This window comes from Perca fluviatilis, chromosome 4, assembly GCF_010015445.1.
Source record: "Perca fluviatilis chromosome 4, GENO_Pfluv_1.0, whole genome shotgun sequence".
NCBI lineage: Eukaryota > Metazoa > Chordata > Actinopteri > Perciformes > Percidae > Perca > Perca fluviatilis.
The window spans coordinates 44,288,621-44,312,428 of NC_053115.1; the positions used below are offsets into that span (position 1 = coordinate 44,288,621).

Genomic DNA, 23,808 nt, shown 5'->3' on the forward strand with positions numbered 1-23,808 from the left:
AATTTGGCGTAAACAGAACAAGAACATGGACCCATCATGCCTTGTTACCACTGGGCAGGTTGCTACTGGTGGTGGTGTAATGGTGTGGGGGATGTTTTCTTGGCACACATTAGGCCCCTTAGTACCAACTGGGCATGGTTTAAATGCCACAGCCTACATGAGCATTGTTTCTGATCATGTCCATCCCTTTATGACCACCATGGACCCATCCTCTGATGGCTACTTCCAGCAGGATAATGCACCATGTCACAAAGCTCAAATCATTTCAAATTGGTTTCTTGAACGTGACAATGAGTTCACTGGACTAAAATGGCCCCCACAGTCACCAGATCTCAACCCAATAGAACATCTTTGGGATGTGGTGGAACGGGAGCTTCGTGCCCTGGATGTGGATGGCACAAATCTCCATCAACTGCAAGATGCTATCCTCTCAATATGGGCCAACATTTCTAAAGAGTGCTTCCAGCACCTTGTTGAATCAATGCCACCAAGAATTAAGGCAGTTCTGAAGGTGAAACGGGGTCAAACACAGTATTAGTAGGGTGTTTCTAATAATTAGGGTTGGGCATCGTTTAGATTTTAACAATTCTGATTACAATTCCTCCATGGCTGCAACACAATAAGCGCCTGGCCGCTACGGAAACCAAAACTTGTGCATGTTAAATTGGGAACCCATGATCAAATTTGAAACCAAATCCTCCAAACGATTCCAAACGATTCCAAGTAGGAATTGGTTCTCGATGCCCAACCCTACTAATAATACTGTAGGTGAGTGTATATCGTCTACGATAATATCGTCATTGTTGTGTTAACGATGTGCGAATTGACATTATCGGATATTTAAATTACTTAGAAAAAAAAAACACTTCAAAACACGCATTGAACGCTACACATTCACTAATATCAACAAAGATGTGCAGCGGCTACTAGCTCTCCTGTCGGAGTGTATTCAGTGTCTCCTCTATGTTGATTTTGTAGTGGCGGCCCGCCATGGTAAAATTTCTGCCACCACGGTATCAGAAATAGGGCTGTACAAAATATGTAGTCGCGGTTGCCTTTTAAATTATCCTGCCGACATAATGCACCCCCCATTGGCTGCCGCTCACATTGCAATTTAACAACAAGTAGAACTACTCAGAGGTTATTGGCCCTGTCCAGTTTAACCCCACATACTTTTTGGTTGATGTACTTTATTGTCAAAACGTTCGGTTTCTTCCGAGTCGACTAGTAAATGAACAGCTCCACTAAAAACCTCACTGCGGAGGGTCCGTTCTATGTGTAGACCTGTTGTAGATGTTAAGTGCCCTATAGTTCCTCAAAGAATACAGTTCAATCACAACTAAAAATATGCCTCATTGTGTATGAATAGAGGTGAATAAATATAATTGTTTGCGTTGCATCGAAGTGTCAGTTCCGTTTCATACGTAAAACATTTGCCGGTTTACCCCACTTAGCCTGGGTAAACCCTGACGAACTTCCGGCAAATTTGAGATTTGCTCTGCAGGTCAGTCTGGCGAAGAGCCCATTCAAACCCATTTCCAATGTCCTCAAAATTGAGGCACCAATCACAACCGCTGAGGCGGGCTTTACACCAATCACGACCGTTGAGGCGGGCTTTACGCAGACGAGGATAGCGCAGCAACGGCGAGCAGCTTTTTGATTACATTCAACATGACGGCCATGACCGGCGAGCTGTAGGTCAGTCTGACATATGGCGATTTCATGGCGGTCAACGTTATGAACCGTCAATGAACCTTTCCCAGACCCACTCTCAGTTACAACTGAGAAGGGTCTGGTGTCAACCAGGCTAGCCCCCACTGCTAAAAAAAAAATCCTAAAGGAAACACTGTATATAAGTACAGCCACACTGAACTAATCAATATTAGGACTACGATACAACACAGCAGTTACGAGAGCCTTCCAGGCGGCTCATAACATCCCAGAGGACAGAGTGATATGACTCTGGGAGGACATAGCCAGACCAGGCGCACCATGGATTGTTGTCGGCAGCTAGCAGGCCGAGCTAGCTACCGGCAGGATCGAGACAAGAACTCCGGCAAGACCAGAGGAGGAGGACTGCATTTTTGTGCATAATGAATGGAGTACCAACAGCAGGATCGTTGCCCAGCACTGCTCACCTGACCTGGAAGCCCTGTCGGTAATATACAGGCCATTTTATTTACCACGAAAACAGCACACTGCCATCTAAATAGCCCCCGATGCTAACGTTAGCACAAGTTTGGCTCACTGCTAACCATAGGGAACAAACTGCAGCGCGATCACCTGAGGGGATACATGTTGTAGCAGGGAACTTTAACAAGGCGTCCTTAAAGTCTGTACTCCCCAGCTTTTTCCAGCATGTAGATTGTGCTACTAGAGGGAAGAACACACTAGACCATGTATACTCTAACATCAAGAAAGATACAGAACTGCTCCTCTCCCTCACCTGGGCCAGTCAGATCACATCCAACTACTCCTCATCCCAGCATACATCAGTCAGATCACATCCAACTACTGATCCCAGCATACATCAGTCAGATCACATCCAACTACTCCTGATCCCAGCATACATCAGTCAGATCACATCCAACTACTCCTGATCCCAGCATACATCTGTCAGATCACATCCAACTACTCCTGATCCCAGCATACATCTGTCAGATCACATCCAACTACTCCTGATCCCAGCATGCATCAGTCAGATCACATCCAACTACTCCTGATCCCAGCATACACCAGTCAGATCACATCCAACTACTCCTGATCCCAGCATGCATCAGTCAGATCACATCCAACTACTCCTGATCCCAGCATGCATCAGTCAGATCACATCCAACTACTCCTGATCCCAGCATACATCAGTCAGATCACATCCAACTACTCCTGATCCAAGCTAACGTTAGACCCAGCTGCATTGGGTCAGCGGACCGCTAACGTTATACCCAGCTGCAGCAGGTCAGCGGACCGATAACGTTAGACCCAGCTGCAGCGGGTCAGCGGACCGATAACGTTAGACCCAGCCCGCTGTTCAGCTCATTCTCTGTAAGCGATGAAGCATGAAAGCATGCCCGGCTTGCATACGGCTTTACCTCCACAAGCCTTTTTCTTATTCGTATTGCATGCTTATTAAATGTAAACTCTGTTTGAGTTCATCTCCCTCAAAAAGTAGTCCCCTTCAGAACTACGGCGTATAACGTTAGCTCAACTGTAGCTAACGTTAATTTGTTTCTATAGCAACCACACAAGGCTGCATCTGATCACTAACGTTAGTTTAATAACGTAGTTGCTACATTGTATCTTGCTTGCGAAACTATGTATCGACCGACCCTCCGATAGATTTCCAACACATTTTAGAAACTTTTTTAAACAAGGTTTATTTTTACAATGGACCTCATGTTTGAAATTTCTATGATAGAAAAAAAATACAAGTGGCGTATTGATCTACTATTTGATGACGCTGTGCTCAGTCAGTGGGCAACCTGCCGGGTTAATACCCTCCTCCCAGCCAATCAGAATCAAGCATTCTTAAACGAAGTAGAATAAATTGACTTAGTAACTCAGAATGTTGACTCAAAAGAATCTCAAAGCAATGAGAACATTTAAAATATTGACTTACAATTAGTGATGCACCGATGTGAAAATTGTGTCCGATACCGATAACCGATATTAATATTGCTGTTATGGCCGATACCGATATTTACCGATGTCTCTGTATAGAAAACATTATTTATGATAATCAAATAAGGAACTATTTTCCAAAACGCATTTTTTTTACCTTAAATGGCCAAAGCCAAAAGTATTGAAAGAGGTAAAATGTGAAAATGGAGCCAGAACAAACTGGACTGAACAGACACTGGCTTTTGCAGTCTTCTGAACTGTAAGTAGAGTAACTGCCAAGTACTTTAGGGTTAGGCCTAACCCTTGAAATTATAGAAATCGGTGCCTTCTAGGCCGAGATAAGCCAGAAAATGTGATTTTGGCTCATATGGATGAAAGACACCAAATCCCAGAATGCACTTGCTTCGCTGCTTAGACTCCACTCCCAAGCCACGCCTACCTACAGACCGACAGTGAGGCAGCATTCAACTCAACCCAAATGTGTTTTATTGTCATTTCAACCATATACACGAAACAACATTTCACCGTGGCTCTAATGGTTACACATTTAAAATATATAAAAACGACATACGAAACAGGTGTTTACAGTCCACCAAGCGCTAATGCTAGGATGCGTTAGCTGAACTTTACGTGTGTGTGCAATAGCTTAATGTAGCCGATTATAAACACCGTTGTAAATTTGCGTGAAATGTAGAATGGTCGGCATTTACTAGTCACAAACTCCCCCAGCAGTTAGCATTTCGTTGGATACGAGCAGCTAAGTAAAGCCCGTGTTAACACAGCCCATCTCCACTCTTACCCGGCGACATGTTTCCACAACAAGAAAAACAGCAGTCTCTGAACTCGCGATGGGCGTTTCGTTGAAGTTGGATGTAGTCCAGTTTGTTGTCTAATGAGCAGACACTTGCAACCAGGATTGATGGAACAGGTGGCTGGCTAGCGTTAGCTTTCCACCTAGCTAGGTTAGCTATACTCCAGCCCCCGTTTGAGTTTCACCGCTGAGAATGTCCCCCCATGATCGCCGCTGCTGCCCGCTCCGGCCGCCGCTGCTGCCCGCTCCGGCCGCCGCTGCTGCCCACTCCGGCCGCCGCTGCTGCCCACTCCGGCCGCCGCTGCTGCCCGCTGGTCAAACTAACCTGTACGGCGGGCCACAGCAACCTCTTATTTCCGAACAGCAACCTCTTATTTCCGAACAGCAACCTCTTATTTCCGAACAGCAACCTCTTATTTCCGAACATTCATCTCTCCCCCGCCCACCGAGAGCCGGTGGTCTACTAAAGTTTCCAGTGTCCCACTTCGCCGCAGATTCTGTCTGCAAAAACCAACATCCCCGCCCCCACACTTTCTTCTTCTTCTTCTTCTGATTTCAGCAGTATAGACACTGTTAAGCGTATTACTGCCCTCCACAGGTCAGATTTAGATCTAAATTCTCACACACGTCAAATACACAGGAATGATTCACATCGGCCCTATTCATCAGCCCTATTTTGACATCGGAACGATACCGATGTGTAAAAAAAATGACCATATCGGCCGATATTCTATCGGCGGCCGATATATCGTGCACCACTACTTACAATCTCAATATATTGACTCAATATCTCAAAGTATCACAATATATTGACTTAGTAACTTAGAATATTGACTAGGAATCTGAAAGTAATGACAAACTTTAAAATATTCATTTAGAATCTCAATAACTTAGTATCTCAATATATTGATTTAACATCACAAAAATATTGACTAGACTTAGTAACTCAGAATATTGACTAGGAATCTGAAAGTAATGACAAACTTTAAAGTATTGACTTAGAATCTCAATATGTTAACTTCTGCACACCGGTGTGCAAAGTATTACTTTATATTATGGAGTCTGGAGATCCTTTTTTCTTGTTGAAGGGGAAATCTATTCTTGGGACTCGTTTGTTTCTACTGTTTCAACTGAATTTTATTAATGCTGATAGTGTTTGGATGCTTTCAACGGTTGGTTCAAATTCTGCATTAGCAAAACAATTTTCTTTTATGAAATGATAAATCTTTACCCAGAGAAGTGACTTTTGTGCATGGACAAGTGAAACGTAAATGTACTTGTTCAAAGGACAAGTGCCTCACAACGTTAATGTCAAGCCCTGGCTGTACTGTTACTTTTACTTAGGTAAAGATCAGAGTACTTATAGAAGCAGGGTTCATATATATATATATATATATATATTATTGTCTGTCTGTCTGTCTGTCTGTCTGTCTGTCTGCCTGCCTGCCTGGCTGTCTCCCTGTTTGTCTGTATATCTGACTCCATGTCTGTCTCTCTCCCTGTCAGTCTGTCTCTCTCTGTGTCTGTCTGTCTGTCTGTCTGTCTGTCTGTCTGTCTGTCTATCTGTTAACTGTCGTCTCCGTAACGTTAGCTGTATCCCTCAACCCCCAGAGCTGCAGATTGCTACATGCTACATGCTACATGGGCTAACTGACAGAAAAAGACAGAACAGAGCAGCTAACAGCTAACAGCTAACTGAAAAAGACGAGCTGACAGCTTCACTTACCTCTTCCTTCTCTTTAAACGAGCCCCTAGTGAAGCTGGCCGATGTTATCCAGATAAGAAATAATTAAAGTTAAACTGTGTCCCAGGCAGCTGTCGGCAGTAAAAGGATCATTTCTACCACAACAGTTAACGCCTCTCACGGTATCTACGGAGAGCCGGCTGGGCCAAAAATAGCAACAGTCGCCGTTCGGCAAAGAAAACGCGAAAGCAGAAAAACGAAAAACTAATAACAATGTGTTATATACTATATATAACATAATACATTTACTATAATTATATTAGATTTTGAAATGTTTACATTTATATGTATACGTATTTACTATTTATACACAGTATTCATTTTTATTTATTAATTATTCATTTGTACATTTAGAAAAAGTAAAAAGTAAAAGTAAAAAGTATTTTACAAAAAGTATTAGGCTAGTGTATAGCAGCAACATTTAATTATTAGTTAGTGTGTGTGTGTGTGTGTGTGTGTGTGTGTGTGTGTGTGTGTGTGTGTGTGTGTGTGTGTGTGTGTGTGTGTGTGTGTGTGTGTGTGTGTGTGTGTGTGTAACCCTAAATGACTCATTAAAGGAGTGCTCTAGATTTAATCATTAAAGGAGGGGTGGGGAGGGAGGGGGGACTCGCCCGGAGCCAGAGACACTTCTGCTTGAGGCTGCTGCATGTCATGATGAGTGTTGATTGGCTGATATACATCTAACATCTACCAACCAGATAGTGTTGTGGGCGGGACATGAAGTGAGATTCAGTGGTGAGGTAAATGGGAGCCAAGGGGAGCCTGCCTCCACAGAGCATTTTTACACTACCTAGCACTCAACCGCCGTTAGCATTCCAATGACTGCCATTCACTTTGACAGTGAATAACTAGACATCTTCTAATATCCTTCACTGGTCTCCGTCCAGAGCAACGGGATCTGTTGGTTCATTTCTTTAACTGTCTATGACAGGAGCAGAGGGAGAGACTCAGAGCTGTAGCTGAGACGTAGAAGTAAAACACCTTTTATTTCATTAACTTTATAATAAAATACAGATCATCTGCAAACTGACAAATATGGGACAGAGCCTTTCCTGTTGCTGCTCCACGACGGTGGAAGCTGCTGCCTTCAGATATCAGATGTGCTCCCTCCATTTCTATTTTTATATCTGGGATAAAGACCCATTATAACTCTCTAATCTCTCAATATGTTCTCATCTTGTCTATCATTCTGGGTTTGGGAACTGCTCCTTGTAGTTGGCGTTGGGATCTTCTCTTTGGGTTTTGATATTTACATTTTAATGTTCTTTCATTCAGCACTTTGGTCAGATTAATGTGTGTTCAAATGTGCTCTAGTAAGTAAAGTTTATTTCTAGAGCACATGTGTGTTCAAATGTGCTCTAGAAATAAACTTTACTTACTGAACATTAACATAAGAAACATTTTACAGACCGAGAGATATGTTGCTTATAATAATTAATCAGAAATCACAATCAGAACAGTTTTATTGTTTATTAATAATGTTTATTATACAGACGATAGATTATAGAGATAGACCAAGATATAATAACAAGTTTATAATACTGACAACACTGCAAGATAAAACTATTATAAATGCATTAAAGACAATTCATATTCCTTCATATATAATATAAAACATCACATCATCTTTAGATTTAAAATAAAACATCTGGAACACACACAGATTTTAACCATTTATTTATGTCTACATGAAGAAAATGATACAAGGACACAAATATTACGGATGCAGTACAATACATACGCAAACTCCTGGACCAGTGGCATGCAGCGTGTCTTCACAATATCACTTAATAAGCACAATACTCAGTTCTTAAGGGTATACGTAGCAACGTCTCTGCCATATGTGGCGGCTGCCAATAGCAGATATGGCACAGTACTTTGCAAGCTGTTAAGCTCTCTTTTTGGCCATCCCAAGTTGTTGCAGCCCTCTTACTACCAATCTGTGTGTGTCCTAGGCTACAAAATATGAAAACGAGTAGTCTGCACCTAAAGCCCAGCACACATACACACACACACACACACACACACACACACACACACACACACACACACATAAAGGTAAAATGATTCATAATAAAACTCTTAGGTGACAGTAATGTTAAAAAGTGAATTCCCAACATGTTAAACTATTAACCCCCCCAGGATGCAGCCCGAAGCAGTCCGTATAATCACACACATCACCAACAACATCAAGAAAAAATCAACTAGGGGCTTCCGGTTTGGGTGAGCATGTGAAAGCAGCGTTGTCTCGGGCTCCCGCACCAGCTACTTTGAAAATTTACTTTTTCCTCAAGACCAACTGAGAGTGGAAGACTTAACGTTAGAACCTTGAGCACCCTAGAGAAATGTCAAAAGCATCAAAAGCGCCTAAAAAGACTGAAGCAGACGCCTCTCTTGCGGGCAACAGCGCGGCGCTAGCTAGCATAGCCAATATGCTAGAAGACCACAGAGCTAGCATCGCAGCCGACTTCAGCCGGTTATTCTTCACCTTCATCGCTATCAGATCAAAGAGATGATCATTCGGGAGGCCCGTAAGAGACGTGGGAAACTTCAGTACCGAGGGTCACCAATCCAGATCTTCGAGGACTACACACCAGAAGTCGCCGGGGAACTGGCTAAGTATCGAGCGGTGATGGCCGATCTTTACAACCTCGCTCTTCGGCCAGCGCTTCTCTTCCCGGCCCGCTTACAGATCTCTCTGGAGAGCGGAGCGAAGAAGAGGTTCTCATCTCCCGAGGAAGCCACCACCTTCGCGGCCAAATATAAAAATGCCCCGTTGCCCGATTAGTGTGACTGCTATTTTATCCGCGGCTAATGTGGTCCATGCTAACCTAGCTCCCTTACAGGAGGAGCTGCTTTCGTATTGGTAAGTCTTACGATTAAGACGGGAACCCGCTGAGCCTTAGCACCCATTACTTTTACAAGGACGATATATTAAGTGAGCTATTGTGCTTATTTCAAAGAGGCTTAAAGACTGGTTGGACTGTGGGGCCTAAGCTTGATGTTTACCATTTAACTGCTGTGCCGTACTAGCCCTGTATCTAGCTCAGCGGGTTCAGAAGCTGATGTTGGGTATTACATTTCACTTAACTCTAATTTGAAGCTAACCAAAGAATATAATAGCTTGTATTGTTTTATTTCATATTTAAGTTAGAAGGTTGCCAAGCTAATATATGGTTATAAATGATTATTATGATGGAAGGGGTACTACCTCTGCAGTCCACTCAATGTTTATTTCTACGTGGTTAATACCCTGTTTTATTTTTACTCTACATTACTTTTAATTATTTATTAATCACATTGTTACCTCTGGATCACTGTTGGTATTCAGACCATCTTGATATCTAGAAACTCGAAAAATGTGTTCAAGGTTCACGTTCATTAATATAGGGGTCCCGACCGGGCTCTTTGGAGAACGAGCGGGAGCTAAAAGGGAAAAGAAGGAAGACGACGCGGAAAGGGAAGTATGACTACTTGGGTTTAGATTAGATAAATAGGGTAGGGGAGAAGGGATGGGGAAAGATGTATTCACTTGATTTTGTTTATTTTGAGTTGTGTGCTATGTGCGTATTCATTTTACATTGGGCTATGTCTGTACAGAAGATTTCACTCGCTGTTTGCTGCTTACTCCTTGAGACTGACATGACAATCTTACCACAGGACGCTGAACCATGGCTAGTGTAACCAAGGGGGGTGCCGCTGGCGGACGGGCTGTGAGGATTAGCTCACTAAATACTGGTGGGCTAAACGCTGCAATCAAACGTACAAAGGTTATGACCCATATCAAAAGCCTAAATGCGGACATAATGTTTCTTCAGGAGATGTATTTATGCAACTCTGACCATAGAAAATTAAATAGACCTTGGATTGACCAAACTTTTCACTCCCAATTCAATGTAAAAACAAGGGGCACGGCTATACTAATTCGGAAAAATGTTCATTTCACCTCAGATAGAGTAATGTTGGATTCAAACGGTCGCTATGTTATTGTTACCGGTACGTTATACGGAAAAAGGTAATCCTGGTATCAGTCTATGCTCCCAATTTGGACGACCATAACTTTGTGAGTTCACTGTTTGCTACCATTCCAAATTTAGATTCTCACCTTCTGATAATGGGAGGGGACATGAACTGTGTGATTGATGCAACATTGGACAGGTCTAGTCAACGATCAACCTCAGCCATGAAAATGTCCCAGGCTTTTTCCACATTTATGAGTCAATATGGATTGGTGGACCCGTGGCGATTTTCGCATCCCTCAGTAAGACAATACTCTTTTTTCTCCCATGCACATCGTTCATTCTCGCGCATAGACTACTTCTTGATAGATAAAAAACTCATCCCAGCGATCGTCTCCGCCCAGTACTTGCCCATAACAGTGTCGGATCATGCCACCGTCGTCTTAGACCTTCACTTTAGTATGAAGCCAAAGGGATTCAGACATTGGAGGCTAGACCCTCTCTCGCTGGCAGATGCCAACTTTTGCAAACATATTTCTGAATCGATCACTTTCTTCTGTGAAACTAATAAGAACGATGAAACCTCCCCGTCCACATTATGGGACACTCTCAAAGCCTACATAAGGGGTAAAATTATCTCTCTCATGTCACATACGAATAAATTGCGCAGGTTTCGGCAGAAGGAGTTGGGGGAAGCCATTGCACAGCTGGATAACTCGCTCTCGTCCGCAAACTCCCCGGATCTATATAAAGAAAGGATAAGACTCCAAACGGAACTTGATCTTCTTCTCACTTCTGAGGCTGAACAGCTTCTCCTTCGCTCTCGGGGGTCGGTGTACGAACATGGTGACAAAGCTGGACGCCTTTTGGCTCATCAGCTGAAGGCAAAAACAGCATCTAATCAAATTACTCAGATAACTGATGAATCAGACTCAATAACCTCTAACCCAGACAGAATTAATGACATTTTTAGATCATTCTTCTCCCAACTATATGCCTCAGAGTCCCTCGCAGATGAAAACCAACTAAATAACTTTTTTGAAAAATTGGACTTGCCGAAAGTGTCACCCGAGGACAATCTGAGACTAGACGCGGCTCTCACTCTCTCAGAAATTAAAGAAGCGATACAGTCAATGAACAGTGGCAAATCCCCAGGCCCCGATGGATACCCGGTCGAGTTCTATAAAAAATTCTCGGATCAGTTGGCTCCACTATTACTCGAAATGTTTAACCACTCGTTTAAACACGGCACCCTGCCACCCACTTTTATGCAAGCTTCCATCTCTCTAATTCATAAGAGGGGTAGGGACCCACTGAGCTGCGCTTCCTATCGACCAATATCACTTCTCCCGGTAGATGTTAAAATACTCGCGAAAATCCTAGCTCGGCGATTGGAATCTGTCATGCCCAAGATCATCTCCGAAGACCAGACAGGATTTATAGGGGGGAGACACTCATACTCCAACATAAGAAGGCTTCTCGACGTCATCCTTTCGCCACCTTCCTCTAACGTCGCGGAAGTAATAATATCCCTTGACGCCGAGAAGGCCTTTGACAGGGTGGAGTGGGCCTATCTCCTCTTTTCCCTGAGACAGTTTGGTTTTAATACTAACTTAATTTTATGGGTCAGATTACTCTACTCCTCCCCCTGTGCCTCTGTTTGCACGAACAACCAACGTTCTACTCCGTTCACACTCTTTCGGGGAACACGACAGGGGTGCCCGCTATCCCCGTTATTATTTGCGCTAGCGATTGAACCACTATCAGCTGCTCTGAAAATGGAGGAGGGACTTGGAGGGATTGAAAGATGGGGAATAAAACATCAGGTTTCGCTATATGCAGATGATCTGCTCCTCTATGTAAGTGACCCTTTGGTAAGCATCCCACGTATCCTGACTCTGCTAAACTCTTTCGGTTGTCTGTCCGGATATAAGCTAAATATCTCTAAAAGTGAATACTTCCCAATCAACCGATTAGCTGTAGACATATCACCGTCAAGTATACCATTTAAAATAGCCAACACGGGATTTAAATACCTTGGCATTACAATTACACGATCCTTACGAACAATGCAAGAGCAAAATCTTACGTCATTGACAGCGACGGTCAAGTCCGATTTGCAAAGATGGAACTACCTGCTGTTGTCCTTGGCTGGTAGGATACAAATTATAAAATAAAAAATGAATGTTACGTACCGAGATATATTTCTTTTTAATGTCTGCCCATCTTCCTTCCCAAGTCCTTTTTACAGCTATAAATTACATTATTTCATCATTCATCTGGGCTGGTAACGACCAAGCGTCGGGCAAGTTATCCTACTTTGTAGGAAGATAGCTGGGGCGGGGGGCTGGGTCTACCCAATCTGATTGGCTGCTACTGTGCAGCTAACGTGCATAAGATCATATCTTGATTTACTTTCCCCTCAATCCAGTTGGTGTCAGAGTGAGTCAGCCTCCTGTCTCTCTAGCGTCGCGTGTTAGCTTTCGCAGCCTTGCCCTCTCCCGTGCTTTAGCTTTAACTAATCCGGTTGTTATTGAGAACTTTACAACTCAAATAAGACGCCACTGATGGCTCACCCTCCCGCTACACTCCTATTTGCAATAATAACCTGTTCATCCCAGCAAAGATTGACCCACGATTCTCAGTTTTAGAAAACAATGGGCTACATAGTCTGGGAGACCTGTTCATCGACGGTATATTTGTGAGCTTCAACCAATTAATCTCTACCTTCAATCTACATAAATCTGACTTTTTCCGTTACTTCCAGTTGCGGGATTTTGCGAAAACACACGCCACGTCATTCCCACAGGTACCAACACCCAGCGGGATGGACCTGGCTCTCAAGGCTCGAACCCTGTCAAAGGGCCATATCTCCTATTTTTATAATTTATTGTCCCCAGCCAATGAATCTATTCTACATAAGATCAAGATTAGCTGGGAGTCAGAACTCCAATTGAATCTCTCTGTGGTCTTCTGGGAGGGAGCCATGGGGGTTGTTAACTCGTCATCCAGCTGTGCTAGACTGTCACTAATACAATTTAAACTGTGGAAGTCTCCCCAACCACCATCAATCAAAGTCTGGCTTCACGACATTTTAGGCCTTCTAAAACTGGAGAAGATCAAGTTCTCACTTAGAGGGTCATCTGACACGTTCTATACTCAGTGGAGACCACTACAGCTCGGGAAGTATCTTTGTAGAGTCTCACTGCATGGTTATATACGTACCGTTCCCTTTGTTCCGATCTGCCAGCGGCAGATAGCCCCCCCCCCACGACCTGTTCACTCTAAGACACATCAAATAACGGATGACTTGCTTTGATGACTGAGGAGTAAGCGGCCACTGATTGATTGATATTTACTTTGTACAATTAATGATCAGCACTAGTACCTTGCATTGATATTTTTAATTCTTACTGTGTAGGTATAGGTGTATATAAATGTATGTACAAGTACACAACATACAGTTTAATATATGTTTTTTTTTTTTTAATTATTCTTAATTTTTATTTATTTTTATATACTTACTCATGGGGAGGGGGGGCGGGGAGGGAGGAGGACGGGAGGGGGGAGGGATGTTCTTCATGTTGTTCATTTAAGTTCATAAAAGAGAAAAAAGATATTGTCATCCTGTATGCAATCTATGTCTGACTCTTGCACTTGACAAATAAAAGTTATAAAAAAAAAAGAAAAAAAAAGAAAAGAAAAATCAACTAACTCAATATATATACAATATAATATCATATAAATATACATATACAATATAATATCATCTATATATATACACACACAACATACTAATACAGACAATAAGGGTACATCAACATTCAAAACTTATTTTATTATAATAGTAATCATTGGGTATTTATGTCTTATTTCCCATCATTTCTGTTCGTTGTTTTTGTAATCTCTCTCTCTGTCTTTTGTGTTCTAGTTTAAATGTTTTCTCTGCATGAATGTGTCCCATCCCTTGTTTTAAAGTCAGTGTATACTGTTAAGAAATCCCTAAAAGACGTGGTCGTTTGATTTCTGAGGAGGAAGGAAAGGCTTGGATCCAATTGAAAGTTAAGCAAAAGGTTTAATGAACAACATGATGAAAACGACAGTCAAAACACATTCAAACATAAAACACGAAACACTGCCAGCAGCAGACTGCAAACATGCTTCCCCCTGTCGGGTCACAGTTAGCAGTCCTGGGATCATCTCAGGATCCAAATTATATTCCTGTCTCTCAGGATAAGGACACACCTCTGTGTCATACACAATGTACAATAGTTGAAGACAAGTCTGGAATTCACACAACAAATGATGGAGGAGATGAAATCAGGATATAAAGAATCTGAAGCCAAAATAAAATCTTCTGGAAACGACTTAATAAATTTAAAACGAGACATTGGTGAAATGTTCACTAAGCTTGACCTCATTGAAAATCAACATAAAAGGAAAAATGTAGTCATTGATGGTATAATAGATGATAAGGAAGAGAGTTGGAGTGGTTTGGAGCAGAAGATACAACACATGTTCTCCAATAATCTGGGACTGGATGGGAAGATTGAAATTGAGCGTGTCCAGAGGATGGGTCAGTACCAGGAGGGCGGAAGGCCAAGGAGAATTATGGTGAATCTACTGCGTTTGAAGGATAAACAATGCATTCTTTCCTCCGCTAGAAAGCTTAAGGGGACTAACATTTACATAAACGAAGATTTCTCTGGGGCTGTGCTTCAAAGAAGAAAGGAACTGTGGCCAAAGCTTTAAGCTGCTAGAGCCCAAGGTGAAAAGGCAATACTAAGGTATGATAAATTGGTGATTCTGCCTAGAGATGAAAGGACTTAGGACTGAGATACATTTTAGGGTAAAAGGATTATGTTTTTGATGGGTTTGGTAATTGTATTCCTTATATCACACTAAGGTGTACAACTAAAACTAGTAAAGGTTTGGTTTTGGCACATTTAAATATTTGTAGCATAAGGAATAAAATTCAAGATATTAATAATTTAGTGCACAAGTATTCAATTAATATATTAGCCCTATCTGAGACACATCTCGAAAGTTCTATTCAAAACTCAGAATTATTAGTTAAAGGTTTTAATATTTTTAGAAGGGACAGAAATAGATTTGGTGGTGGTGTGGCCATTCTTGTGCAAAGCAAAATTCCTTGTAAGTTAAAACATAATTTAACATGTAATGACATTGAAGCTATATGGGTAGAAATCCATGTACCTTATATGAAACCAGTGCATGTGGGCTGCTGTTATAGACCTCCTAATGCACATGTGGATTATCTGACACACTTAGGTGAAATGCTTGATAAAGTCTCTGATGTTAATTGAGAATTATATTTGTTTGGAGATATAAATATTGATTGGAATGATGATAAATGCACAAAGAAAAAGAAATTATTTTCCTATATAAGTGTTTGTAATTTACATCAAATTGTTAATGTGCCAACAAGATTCTCTATTACAACAGCAACATGTATTGACCACATCTATACTAATGTACCAGAATTATGTAATGATGTTGTGTCAATACCAGTAGGGTTTAGTGATCATAATCTCATTGCTGTTAATAAGAAAGCTAAGGTCCCTAAAGCTAAAGCCATTTTTAGTACTTATAAAAGGTCTTATAAAGTATCCGCTATCGAAAAGATTGTGGGAGAGGTAACAAATGTTGACTGGAAAGATGTGTACGGTGGACACAATCTAGGAGATTCCTTAAATGCTTTCATGAGTATACTTTTGAATATTGTTGATAAATATGCACCGATGAAAAATAGGAAAATAAAATCACATGCTGGGAGGTGGATTGATTCAACATTGAAAAATATGATGAAGCAAAGAGATGAAGCTAAACAAGTGGCTGTGAAAACGAGAGTATTGGAGGACAGATTAATATACTGTAAATTAAGGAACCAAGTTACTAAAATTAATAAAAGGAAAAAGAAAGAGTACTACAAAAATAGAATTGACAATGTTAAGCATGATGGCAAAAAACTCTGGTGTATTCTAAATGAAATTATGGGAAGAAATAAAAATGCATCACCTTCTTTTGTAGAGTCTGACGGAGGTTTTATAACAGATTCTAAAGACATTGCTGATTATTTTAATAATCATTTTATAAATAAAGTTGGTAATTTGAGAAAAGGATTTAGAACAGAAGAATTTAATTACTGTGAATTGATCAAAAATGAAATCATGGCAGATAAAGTGTGTAGCTTTAATTTTAATTACGTACAATTTGCTGAAGTTATGGCCCTGTTAAAGTCTCTTCCAACACATAGTAGTCCAGGCACCGACAACTTAGACAGCATAGTATTGAACAAAACTGCTGAATATATTGCTGCTCCGTTGTGTTATATATTTAATCAGTGCATAGCGAGTGGGATTTATCCATCTTTGTGGAAGGAAGGGAAAATTATTCCATTAATAAAAGACAATCAATTACCTTATAATGGGCATAACTGTAGACCTATAAGTATTCTGCCTGCACTCAGTAAAATATTGGAAAAGATCATTCATACACAAATTTGTAATTATTTCCAGAATAATAATCTGATGACTATGTTTCAGCACGCATATAGAAAGGCACATTCGACCAGTACAGCTCTCACACAAATGACCGATGGATGGCTTAGAAGTATGGATAATTCTGAAATAGTTGGTGTGGTTATGTTGGACTTCAGTGCTGCTTTTGATGTAATTGATCATCATATTTTAATTGAGAAATTAGAGAGCTACGGATTTTCTCCCTCTGCTGTTACATTAATGAAAAGTTATCTTTCATATAGAACTCAGCGGGTTTTTTATAATGGTTCTTTATCTAATTGCAAAAGTTTAGTTTGTGGTTTACCACAAGGAAGTTGCTTGGGTCCTCTTTTGTTTTTGGTTTTTATTAACGATTTGCCCTTAACTGTTAAAAAAGCATCAATGACAATGTTTGCAGATGACTCAACTGTTTACTATGCTTCAGATTCCTGTGATAAAATTAATCATGTTCTGTCTAGAGAATTAGATTCGGTGTATAAGTGGGTTAGTGGAAACAAATTAGCATTAAATATATCCAAAACAAATAGTATGTCATCGGATCAAAACAAAAATTGATGCTAGGATCGGAATTAAAGTTACAAATAGCCGGACAAAGAATACTACAAGTAGAAAAGGCTAAACTTTTAGGTTTGGTTATTGATAGTAGTCTCTCATGGACAGAACACATAAATACGATTGTTAACAGAATAGGATGTGGCATTGCAATAACAAAAAAATGTCAATATGTAAATCAGGAAACTTTAAAAATAGTAACAGAGTCATTAATATTATGTCATTTGTCATATTGGACTGAGGTGTGGTCCTCTGCAACTAAAAAGGACTTAACTAAAATTCAGGTCGCGCAAAATAAAGCAGCGAGACTTGTACTGGGCTGCTCAATTAAAACAAGTAGAGATCAGATGTATTCCACTCTTTCATGGTTCACTTTACACCAAAGAATAACAGTTACTTTAGGTACTATGATATATAACACATTGACAATGAAAATGCCGATTTCTCAGTTTAATCAATTAGTGTATTGCAACTCCGTGCATAATCATAACACTAGAAAGGCAAATACTGGTCATATAACAATCCCTTATCCAAAAACTAATTTTATGATGAAAACTGTCCTGTATAGAGCTATTGTCATCTGGAATAACATTCCTATTGAATAAGCAGTCATTTAAAAGAAATCTTAGATGTTTCGTGTTGATGTAGGTTTTTATATGTTTTGATTAAAGTAATTATATTAATATTGTATTAATATTTAGTCCTACTATGAATGGAAACTAGATTGTATATATATATATGTGTTTGTGTATGTATGTATAGATATGAAATGTGTATATGCGATTTTGTTATGATTGAAATGTGTATATTGTTGTAATGTAACGTAATTTTTTTAGAATGGACCCCAGGGAGACTAGCTGATTGCATAGACTTTCAGCTAATGGGATCCTCAATAAATAAACAAATAAACAAATAAACACCTCTGAATTTCAGGTCACAGACAAAGGTTGTTTATCATGGTAGTGCCGATTCTATTCAAGTTTACAGAGATATGCATTTCCTTTGTTCTAACCCAGACTAGGCACCAGGAGGTTGGATACTCAAAGAGACGTTTCTCTTCATATGTTAATAGTTGGTTTTAACCTAATCTATCTGCAAGAAACAGGAAGAGAGAAATAACCGCAGCATACAATTTATTATTTAAAACATAAAACATACATGGTTACTAAAATCAGTATTGTTACAACTTTATTTAACTCAACAATACCAGGCTGTATTAAAGCCAATGATGAAATTATCATATATGCATATTAAGTGTGTGTGTGAGCTGAAAGCTGCGCTCCTCTCCGTGTCCTCAGGTTCACAGCGACTACAGCAGCACAGAGCATCAGCAGCAGGACACTGAGCACTGAGCATCGCACTTTGAAGAAGGTGGAGTAAATCCCAAAGGGCTCCATGTACACTAACACAGTTCTCTCTGTTGACACACACTGATAACCATCTGGGTCATAAACTACACACCAGTACTCCCCTGCGTCTCCCACGGAAATATTAGAGATAACCAGGTTCCCATTATCATATTTAGACCAGGTGACTCTGCTCATGCTCTGATATGTTACACTAAAGATTCTTCCCTCTTTTTGGTGTGACTTGATAAACCAATCATGCACCTTATCCTCTCTCCAATCTGTGCATCTGAGAGTGATTTCATCTCCCTCTGAGAAGAGCTCTACAGCAGGGGGACCAAATTTGGGACACACCATCAGATCATACCGTTGCTCTCTCCTAGAGACTTTACAGTAATAACGACCTGAGTGATTTAACATTAGAGATGAAAACACCAGTGAGTAGTTTTGGTCTACTGAAGGAACAGTCTGGTTTTGTTGTCCTAGGTAAGTGATGGAGTTTGTTTTGTTAATAACCATCCAACGTGGGGGCTGTTCATCAGTGGAGTCAGTGATACTGCACGGCAACACAGCGGTCTCTCCCACTGAGTGGTAGATTATCTCATATGGTACCAACTTTACAGTGTACCTGCTAACACACTGCTGTTGGTTCATCACCAGACATCTGTACCGTGTAAAGTCTGTTGCTGTGACGTTGGAAACACGAAGAGCTGATGTGTTTGTCACCACTTGGTATCTTCCTCTAACATTGTCCATCACTGATGTTGTATTGTCCCCAAAAACTCTGCTCCATGTTTCTTGCTCATATCTAGAGTCCTGTTTGAGCCACTGGATATCCAGATTACCAGCTGCTCCCTTACATGGCAGGTTCACTGTTTCTCCAAGTCTCGCTCCAAAACCTCTCCGATCTATTGAAGTAATACAAACAGTAATAGTTATGTTGTTCTCATGCGTCACGTTGCCCTCAGTCCAACACTGCTCTTGGTACAGGCCAGAGTCTGAATGGGTCAGGTGGAGGATGGTGTAAGAAGAACTTTTCCTGCTGACAAGTCGTTGTTTCAGGTCTTCAGGTACTGAGGAGTTGTTGGACCAGAGGTCAGAGGTGTTCCACAGGACAAGCTTCTCCTCACCAACAGATCTGGAGATCAGGCAAGAGTTGGTGTTCTTGGGGAGGTTGAAGGTGTAAGAGTCTCCTTCCTCTTGGATGATGATCCGTTCTTCTGCATGGATGTAGTTGATGAGAGCAAACAGCAGGAAGGAGAGCTCTGTGACTGCAGCCATTCTGCTCCGAGGTCAACAAACACTGACACCACTCAGCTCATATACGCTTTACACCAACCCTCATCGGCAACTGCTTTATTTTTTTAATCAAACATGACTTCTTTATCTCATCATCAGAGGAAACTTTGCAACATCAGCTCTCTATCCAGTAATCAATGTCCTTTACATGACTCTAAAACCACGGAGGCGGACGTGTCTTCATACACGAATTATTCAGAAAGGAGAGGAAACATCCAGAGATAAGAGAGAGGGGGGTGTGTGTTTGTGTGTGTATACGTGTGTGTGTCTCTGTGTGTGTCTGTGTGTGTCTGTGTGTGTGTGTGACATTGATTCTTAAAGTGCTCATATTCTGCTCATTTTCAGGTTCATAATTGTATTTAGAGGTTATAGCAGAATAGGTTTACATGGTTTCATTTTCAAAAAACACCATATTTTGTTGTACTGCACATTGCTGCAGCTCCTCTTTTCACCCTGTGTGTTGAGCTCTCTGTTTTAGCTACAGAGTGAGACCTCTCACTTCTGCTCCATCTTTGTTGGGAGTCGACCATGCGCAGTACCTACTGTAGGTAAGGACAAAAAACCCGAAAAAAAAAAAGAATTTAAAAATTATATAATAAAATTAAACAAAATTATGGGCCAGTTCCCTGACAGTACCTAGGTAAGGACTACTAGCCAGTCAGAAGCAGAGTATGAGGGCATTCCCTGACAGTACCTAGGTAAGGACTACTAGCCAGTCAGAAGCAGAGTATGAGGGCGTGCCCTGACAGTACCTAGGTAAGGACTACTAGCCAGTCAGAAGCAGAGTATGAGGGCGTTCCCTGACAGTACCTAGGTAAGGACTACTAGCCAGTCAGAAGCAGAGTATGAGGGCGTGCCCTGACAGTACCTAGGTAAGGACTACTAGCCAGTCAGAAGCAGAGTATGAGGGCGTGCCCTGACAGTACCTAGGTAAGGACTACTAGCCAGTCAGAAGCAGAGTATGAGGGGTTCCCTGACAGTACCTTAGGTATGGACTACTAGCCAGTCAGAAAAGTTTTAGTAAATAAATAATTTTTTGGAAATCAAGCAGAGTATGAGGGCGTGCCCTGACAGTACCTAGGTAAGGACTACTAGCCAGTCAGAAGCAGAGTATGAGGGCGTGCCCTGACAGTACCTAGGTAAGGACTACTAGCCAGTCAGAAGCAGAGTATGAGGGCATTCCCTGACAGTACCTAGGTAAGGACTACTAGCCAGTCAGAAGCAGAGTATGAGGGCATTCCCTGACAGTACCTAGGTAAGGACTAATAGCCAGTCAGAAGCAGAGTATGAGGGCATTCCCTGACAGTACCTAGGTAAGGACTACTAGCCAGTAGGGCTGGGCAATGAATACATTTTATCGATTAACTTGAATGTGTAGTTAACGTTGATTTGTTAAAATGAAAATCGGTTTTCTCCTTAACATCCGCCGATTGGCTCCCATAGTTCCGAACGGGCTCAGCCCTCCCCCCGCGCGTTTGCCATGGAGATACACAAACAACATGGCAGCGGCAGGGACTAACATTAGTTCTTTTCTTAACTAGTCGTTTCATTACTTACTTAACCGTAATCTCCGCCAAAATGACTGGCAGCTCGTGGTGCTCTGTACCCGGCTGACAGTCACCTATTCTCGGAAAACTGAACTACCAGCTACAGCTGACCTGACGGGGCACCAGAGGCAGTTTTGAGGAACCCTGTTGCGGCACAACACATCTACTAAATGCCGCTGATACCACCAAGCTGTGATGGAGGTCTGTAGCGGCTTAAACAACTAGCAATCGCCGATCTGTAGCACAGAGCTCTTCTTCAACGTTTTTTTCACCGCTACGAAGGAGCTTACTTACAGGTATGCTACATTCATGAGACCATAGGATGTTACTCATGTTACTCAGCAACAGGTGAAAATAGGGGCAAGGTTGCGCGATAAAGTTAATGATTTGAACTTTTAGCGAGGAACGAGAAGTGAATTACCTGTATGTGTAAAAACAGCTTTATCTCACGCATCCGTTTTGTTGTTGAATATATAGCTCAATTATATAATTTTGTCATTCTTTCAGGGGGAGCGGGCACCAAAAAAAAACAATGGTAGAGATAACACTCAAACCAATTTATATTTCCACACAATTGGCATGAATGATCATAATGGTATACATGCCCCATGTGTGTGTGCGTGTGTATGAGTCAAAACAAATAACAAAGTTAAAACTTGTTTTGAACAATTTCTTTGTCATCTTCAGATTGATGATTTTATGAAAGGGGGAGGTGTGGGGGGGTGCTTGAGGGTGTGCCCTGACAGTACCTTTGAATTATGTTTTTATATATTTTATTTGCTCTCACGATCGCTTCCCACTGCCAGGGTTGCAACTGAAATAATAGGCTAAAGCAACGACAGTTTATGGAAAGGACAAGTGTGATTATGGTCAGATCTTGGTCCTGACTGACGGGGAAGGGATATTGATAAGGGACCGTTCTGTATTTATGGAATGGACCACCAGAGGAAAATAGGGGAGGGTCATGTCTTTTTATTCTTTGTTGAGGGGAGGGTCACCCAACGTTTTTTAGTCTATGGGGAGGGTCACCCAACTTTTGTATTCATGAAAACAGCAAAATTCCAAAGTGGCTTGTTTTGTGCATATTTTTCCATGTAGCTCTCAGTCTCAGCCCCCCATCGCTAGCAGATGGGTCCCTGTCTGTTTAGTCAGCCATCGTGGGATTTCCCAAACTGAATAAATCCTGCCTACACATATAAACACCAAACTGCTTTGCTAGCTCCATCGTGTTGTAACTAAGAAATCTGCTGAAAAATAATTGTATTCATTAGCATGATTGCCATACTGTTTAGTTCAAAATCATCCAACACCAAAGTACGAAAACATAGCGGACCAGACACAAGCTTTTATTTTGAAAAGTCGAAGCTCAAAAAATAATTCACAGCCGGGAGGGCATGAGACGGGGGTCTCCAGGCTGCAGCCATACCCGACTCAAATATCCTTTCGGTCCCGGTGATTATTTGTGAAATTGTGCAAACGCCAGCCTTTTCAAGGCATTTGAGAAGGAAGGAGTGGTAGCATGCAAGGTCCCAAATTGACGCTCGTCTGTGAAATGGAGTTTTGGATAATGTTCAGCTTTAAATTTAAATACATAGCGAACAGTCCCTAAGCGTTGTGATTTGCGCATTTAAAGCGTTGGCTATTTTTTTGCCAGCTTTCCTTCCTGTTTTAGGAAGCAGCGACTGCATTTTGTTTTGCCCGTAAAACCGTGTCTGTGTTCTTCATATTTATGTAAAATTATAGTTTGCTCTTCTTAAATACGCAGCTCTGGTAGATGTTTGTGATTGGTCTTGCTGTGCAAACCCCACCTCTTTTATGTGAACGCGCATGCCGCTGGATTGGGAAACCCTGATGGTTGACTGAACTAGTTGTTATCCACCGTTGTGACACAGGTTATGCGGGACCGCGGTTGTTAGGTTAGGTGAAGCCGGGGAACTGAAAGAAATCCAGGACAAGTTGATCTGGATTCATAGTACAGACCTCTGGTTGCTTTGTTTGTTTGGACTTTGGGTTGAGTTACTTTTGCGTTCCAACATTGTTACACTTACACACATTACTGATAAACTGATAGCATGTTTACCTTTTGTTTATTTTAAATAAATTTGATTTAATTGAGCAAACATACCTTATACCTCATACAGTGTCATGACTTGGCTCAACCAAGTCATGACACTTGACACATGACACACAACTAGAAGTTAGAAGTCTGTATGAAATCAACCTTGTTTTAAGAAAAACATGTTTTTCTGCGATCTTATGGAGAAAAACGTCTCCGATTGGTCCAAGACTTTACCATAGAGACGTTTACCATACCGGCGAAACCGTGACCGGCTAGAGCTAGAGCTTCGGTCTTGGAGCATTGCCTGTTCCGATTAGGGCGAAACGGAGGC

At 41.3% G+C, this 23,808-nt stretch overlaps 1 protein-coding gene across 4 annotated transcripts in view; it reads right to left on the bottom strand.

The window, feature by feature from the left end:
- LOC120557074 (E3 ubiquitin-protein ligase RNF123) overlaps positions 1 to 6,306 on the bottom strand; it is a 124,627-nt gene extending 118,321 nt beyond the window's left edge. For all 4 annotated transcript variants that reach the window (XM_039797097.1, XM_039797096.1, XM_039797098.1 and 1 more), the window contains exon 1: positions 6,156 to 6,306. The gene's annotated coding sequence lies outside the window, so the exon portion shown is untranslated. The remainder of the gene's footprint in view (positions 1 to 6,155) is intronic.
- Positions 6,307 to 23,808: the final 17,502 nt, after the last annotated feature.